At 34.9% G+C, this 5,737-nt stretch overlaps 1 protein-coding gene across 1 annotated transcript in view; it reads left to right on the top strand.

Annotated features, from left to right (window-relative positions):
* Positions 1 to 1,019: 1,019 nt before the first annotated feature.
* Positions 1,020 to 5,737, top strand: part of LOC115210479 (kelch-like protein 2) — a 30,654-nt gene continuing 25,936 nt past the window's right edge. Inside the window, exon 1 of the mRNA XM_029779082.2 lies at positions 1,020 to 1,163. The gene's annotated coding sequence lies outside the window, so the exon portion shown is untranslated. The remainder of the gene's footprint in view (positions 1,164 to 5,737) is intronic.

Genomic DNA, 5,737 nt, shown 5'->3' on the forward strand with positions numbered 1-5,737 from the left:
TTAACCAAGGAATGAGATCCAACATTTCTTCACTTTTTCCAGAATTTCTTCTCTTTATTTTTTTTTTTTGCGAAATACGGAGTTTATGATTCATGTGTGAGTGTGTGTTCTTGATACTCGTTTAGAACAAGTAGTTTTACACCAATTACACTATTTTTTCTTAGTTTAAAGGCCGTGGACTGAAGATGTGAAATTTCCGAAGCCTCTCCCCCACCCCCCTTTCGCGAGCGCGCATTTTTTTCATGATAGTCGTTTAGAGCAAGTTGTTTTACACCTATTACGCTGTTTTTGTTTTTGTGCCCGGTTCAGACGCTTTCGGAAATTCCCGATATAAATATTCCGAGGCCTCTCCCCCACCCCTCTTTCGCGAGAGTGCATTTTTTTTTGTCATATTCGTTTAGAGCAAGTTGTTTTACACATATTACACTATTTTTTTTTTGTTTTGGTGCCCGGGTCAGCTCCTCAGACGCTTTCGGAACTTCCCGATGTGAATTTTCCGAGGCCTCACCCCCCCCCGTTTCGCGTGCGCGAAATTTTTTTTTCATATTCGTTCATAGGAAGTTGTTTTACACCTATTACACACATTTTTTTTTTGATTTTCTGATATTTGTTACGCCCTATATTAACCCAAATTTCTTTATAATCGTAATGTATACCGTTTGAAAGATATATAAAATTTCATTTAAAAAAACGACATTTTCCTAAAAGTTATGAAGGAAAAACATCGGATCTTGTGAATTTTCCCGAAAGACTCTCCCCCACCCCCGTTGCTTTCCGGGCATTTTTGTTTTCATATTCGTTTCCTACCCCCTTTTTTTTTTCACCCTCGTTGCACTATTTTTTTTTTTTTCAATTTCGTTTCCGGGTAATAATGTCAACATTAACCGCATTTTTTTAGGGCTGTATAATGATGTTTTTTAAGAGAAGCATCTGAGCCAGTAATTGTAATGAGGGAGAATTTGAAGTAAAGCAGCAAAGATAATTACGCACTTGTTAGATAGATATTGAATCTGCAGAAATTTTCTCTTTAGAACTCTTCAATGTTTCATTTACTTTTCGTTTGGGGCCTGTTGTAAACTTCCTGTTTAGTTTGCTAGCACCCAAGCAACAAGGTGGATGGTTGAAAAATCATTCTTACTCTGTCGCTTCGCAACACTCTTTAGGTAAGCTGATGCTATATTTTTAAGTTTTCACTACTGTCTATATCGAAACTACTATATCATTCCTACTTTGCTATTACTATTAAAAACAAATTATTCCTGTATGTCAGTCAATTTTGCCCTTAGGCTTAAAATACCTCAACTGATAGATTGCACATGGTTTTTATTTGTAAAACGTGTGTGAATGATGTTTTGATTTGACAGTAGGGTCCTGGATAGAAAAGAACTAATGATTATTAATCTGGCTATTGGAAATATAAATAGAATATATTTATGAATAAGAGTTATGTCCATGTTTAGCGAATAGAGAGATAACCTACCCGTGTATATTTTGAATGTTACATGTATTTTAAATTAAATAAACTGACTACATTTAGTAGGTAGGTACCACTCAGCATTGTTGCCATAAAGTCACACGACTACTAGTAAATCAGCTGTCAATAATTTGATTTTAATATCTAAATTTTTAAGTATTTCTTTGCTAAATTATTTTGAAATTGAGTTATTGCAGTGTGTTTTTTTTTATATATTTAATTGACATATGTCACCTTTCTCGAGCCTGTTGATTACATATTCATTACATTTAAAATTGAAAAGGAAAGAAAAAGATTCTCGTTAAAACTAAGTTCTTAGATTGAATCTGGAGCAAGTAGGTGTGAAAGATAACTTAATACTTACACAAGTACTTATATTATAGGTTCGCTACAGAAAATTACGTTCATTCTATTTTCGTCAGTGGCATTACTTAAGAATTACTGTTGTCTCAAGACAAACCTAACTTTTAAGATGGCTGCAGACTTTTAAGGTTTTCTTATTAACTTTTCTCCGAGATTGAATGATTTTACTTTTGCTTTTTACAGTAGTGTGTCTCCATAAGCATTGTAAATAATTGAACGTATTCATGTGGATACCTACAATATGATTTAGAATTGGCGAATAAATAATGCATCTATTATTGACAAAATTATGAGAAAAAAATACGATTTAATTTCTATGAATTTAGCTTTTTTCAACCTATCTAATTATATTTTGGTTGATATGATCAGTCTAGAAAACGAACACGGTTATATTTTGTTAATGTATTCTCATATTCAAAGAATTTATGTAAATTTCATTGCCGAAGATGATATATCAATGTGTGCGAAAATCACTCATTTCGTAAATGATTAAAGAAAAATCTACAAATAAAATCTGTGAATTATAATTATCGTTGGTTTAATGCAGGTTTGTTATATTTTTTAGGAGGGTAAAATATGTTGAAGTTTTTTTTTTTTTCCTTTAGTTCAATTTTTTAAAGAAAAGACAAATTATCGCTAGAATACTTGATTCTATTTACTGTGATTGGGGAACAGGTGAATTGTGTATTTTTATATCTTACTCTGATGTTTTGACTTTTGAGTTATCGAGAACATTTCTCATTTTACTGTGAAGACTATATTTTGCTCTATTATCTTGTCTTTTAATTTATATATTAATAAAAATATTTCCTTTCGCATTCACGGTAGCAACTCTCAGACAACGAAAATGACAAATCCATAACATCGTTTTGGGTTGCTAGTTAGCATATATATATCTCGAAGCTATAGTGTATTAAGATTTTTCATTCTTTGAAGTAAATGTAAAAAGCTTCTGGTTGTAAACTTTATAACATTGCCCTTCACCCCCACCCTACATACATATACATGCATACGTACATACACATGCATATTCACCTAAATGTATGCATATACATATATACACAAACATACATAGGTGCATGTGCGTTTGTGTGTAAACACATTCCTTCTATGCTACTGATTTGTGGTAAAGAGTGGGCGAGTTTCCTGACTAGCAGTTTCGTATTTGCTGACTGTTCTTCAGAGATGTATCCCAGTACCTTCCACAGACGGTAACACAAACATTGAACTTCTATATAAAGTATCATAAGTTAGACTGGCACTGTGGTGGATAGCCTAAGTTTCATATTTGTGCACTTGATGGCTTGTCTTTTATACACAACACATGTATTAGAAGAAATGAAATAAATTACATATTACAAAGCTTTGTTGTGGATGAATTAAGAATGTAAATACACTATCTCTATGCTATTGATCTGAGGGGAAAAATTAATGGGGAGAGTCACTGGGTTGACTGTTTCAGTTTGGTTTCTAGATTGTTGGTCCTCAGAGTAGCCATACCCCAATCAATAGAGCAATCAGCTGAATTACATTTATTTGGCATGTGATTTGATTGGAAAGGGTTTTGTTAATACTGAAATAGTTGCACACATTCTTATATGTATATATATATATATAATCAAATATGTGTGTGTAGGCATGTCTGTGTAGTTGTGAAGTTCGGTTTGTGAACATATGGTTTCAGTTTGCCACCTTGAGAAAGTATCAAACACTATAGACTTGGGTCAACCAAAGCCTTGTGAGTAGATTTGGTAAACAGAAACTGAAAGAATGCCATCACACACACATATGTATGTGTGTGTGTGTATATATATATATATATATATAATCATTTAATAGTCATTGTCCATGCTGGCATGGGTTGATCAGTTTGACCCAAGCTGGAGAGCTGCACCAGGCTCCAGTCTGATTTGGCATGGTTTCTACAACTGGATTCCCTTCCTAACACCAACCCAATGGTCATGTTTTTGTTGCTCAATATATATACGAGGAGAAGTCAAAAATTATCTGCACTTTCGCCATAACATATCTTTATTATTGTCACACTGCCTTCTGTGCATGTATGCTTGTAGTTAGTGCTATTGTGATTGAAGTTTGAGCCTGATTGCACCATTTTCCTTTCTGGCTTTACAGTGTAAGCATGGCTGCTCCAGTAGCAATGTGCACCAAAGAACAACAAAGAGTAGTGATCTGATTTCTCTGGTTGGAAGATGTATCAGGTGCTGAAATTCATCAGAGGCTTTTAGCACAATATAGGGACAGTGCACTACCGTGTAGAAGTGTGTATGAGTGGATCAAGAAGTTTAAATGTAGCTGGACAAGTGTGACACACAAAGAGGGAGCAGGACGTCCATTAACCTCCACTACTGACAAGAAGATTTAGCAAGCTCGAGAGATGGTAATGGTGAACCAGTTCACCATTACCATCTCTCAGATCACTGCTCTTTGTACTTTGGTGTGCATTGCTAGTGGAGTGGCCATGCTTACACTGTAAAACTAGAAAGAAAAATGTTGTGATCAAGCTCAAACTTCAATCATGTGACCACAATAATACTAACTATAAGCACACATATGCAGAAGGCAGCGTAACAATAATGTGACGAAAGTGTGGATAATTTTTGACTTCCTCTCATATACATAAATTTAATGCACAATATATGGATTTATATAATACTGTGTTAATCACAAAAATAGCTCCTTTAATGAACCAGGCTACAAACCATTTAGTAAACCAATACATAAAAATGTAATGTATAGTCCTATGCAGTTGAAATCCAGTAAATCCAATCAGGGGAAATTATTTCATGATTATCTGTATATATATAAAAGGCATGATGTGTGTGTGTACGTGAATGTAAATTATGCACGTCCACAAATTAGCACGCATGTCGCTCAAATTTTAGGAGGACATTTGTCACGATCCTAGCTGTATTTTCGTCAAATTATTTTCCCCTGAGGCAGCAGCGAATAATGGTAAAAATAATTTTGAGCCATAACTTTTAAACATTTTTCAAGTCGGTGAAATACGCCATTTGCAAATATGAGTTAAGTCCCCTTCTAGTGATGGTGTAAAGAGAGAGAGTGTGCGGATTTCTAAAATTTCGTTCTTTTAATGAGTGGTTGAGAGGCAAAAGCAGTCAGATAGGGGTTGTTATGTATGTGTGAATGGCTTCAGTTACACACACGAACATGTATGCAATGTGTGTGTGTGTGTGTTGCCCGAGACACGCTCCTTCGCAAACGATCAGCTATTATTTTGTAAACAATGTTTCGAAAATAGGTGTATGTACGTATATGTTTGTGTGTGTTGCCTGAGATGCTCCTTCACAAATGATCAGCTATTATTTTGTAAACAATGTTTCGAAACTTGCATTTTGTAAACAATGTTTCGAAAATAGGTGTATGTACCTATATGTTTGTGTGTGTGTGAGTGTTGCCCTTATATATATATATACTTAGTTGTGATCTGAACATAACCGCTTCTCACACAGAGGATCAGGGGCCCTTTTGGGTGTTCTATTTTCTTTGCTGGAAGGGTTCCCAACCCATGGGCAAAGAGAGTTTACATGATGGGGGTGGTGTTTTCAAAAGGGTTGGCATATGCAACCTGATCACCTCTGCCGATCAAACTCCCAACCCATGCGCTCCCGTCGCGACACTGATTCTGCAGAACTGGGTTGGGTATGAAAACCAACTTTAAAGTATATTTATATTGATGTTTTTGAATCAGCAATGTTGTGTTTGGTTAATTCCTATTTGGAGTGAAAAATCAATAAACTGATTCCTTATGGGGTTTTCTATTTAATCAGGATTAAAAAAAAAAACGACAAACCGATTCCTTATAGGACTTCCCACTAAAATTGGCTACACCCCATTCTCAACCATAACCTTTACCAATTT

This window comes from Octopus sinensis, linkage group LG4 (genome assembly GCF_006345805.1).
Source record: "Octopus sinensis linkage group LG4, ASM634580v1, whole genome shotgun sequence".
NCBI classification, from domain to species: Eukaryota; Metazoa; Mollusca; class Cephalopoda; order Octopoda; family Octopodidae; genus Octopus; species Octopus sinensis.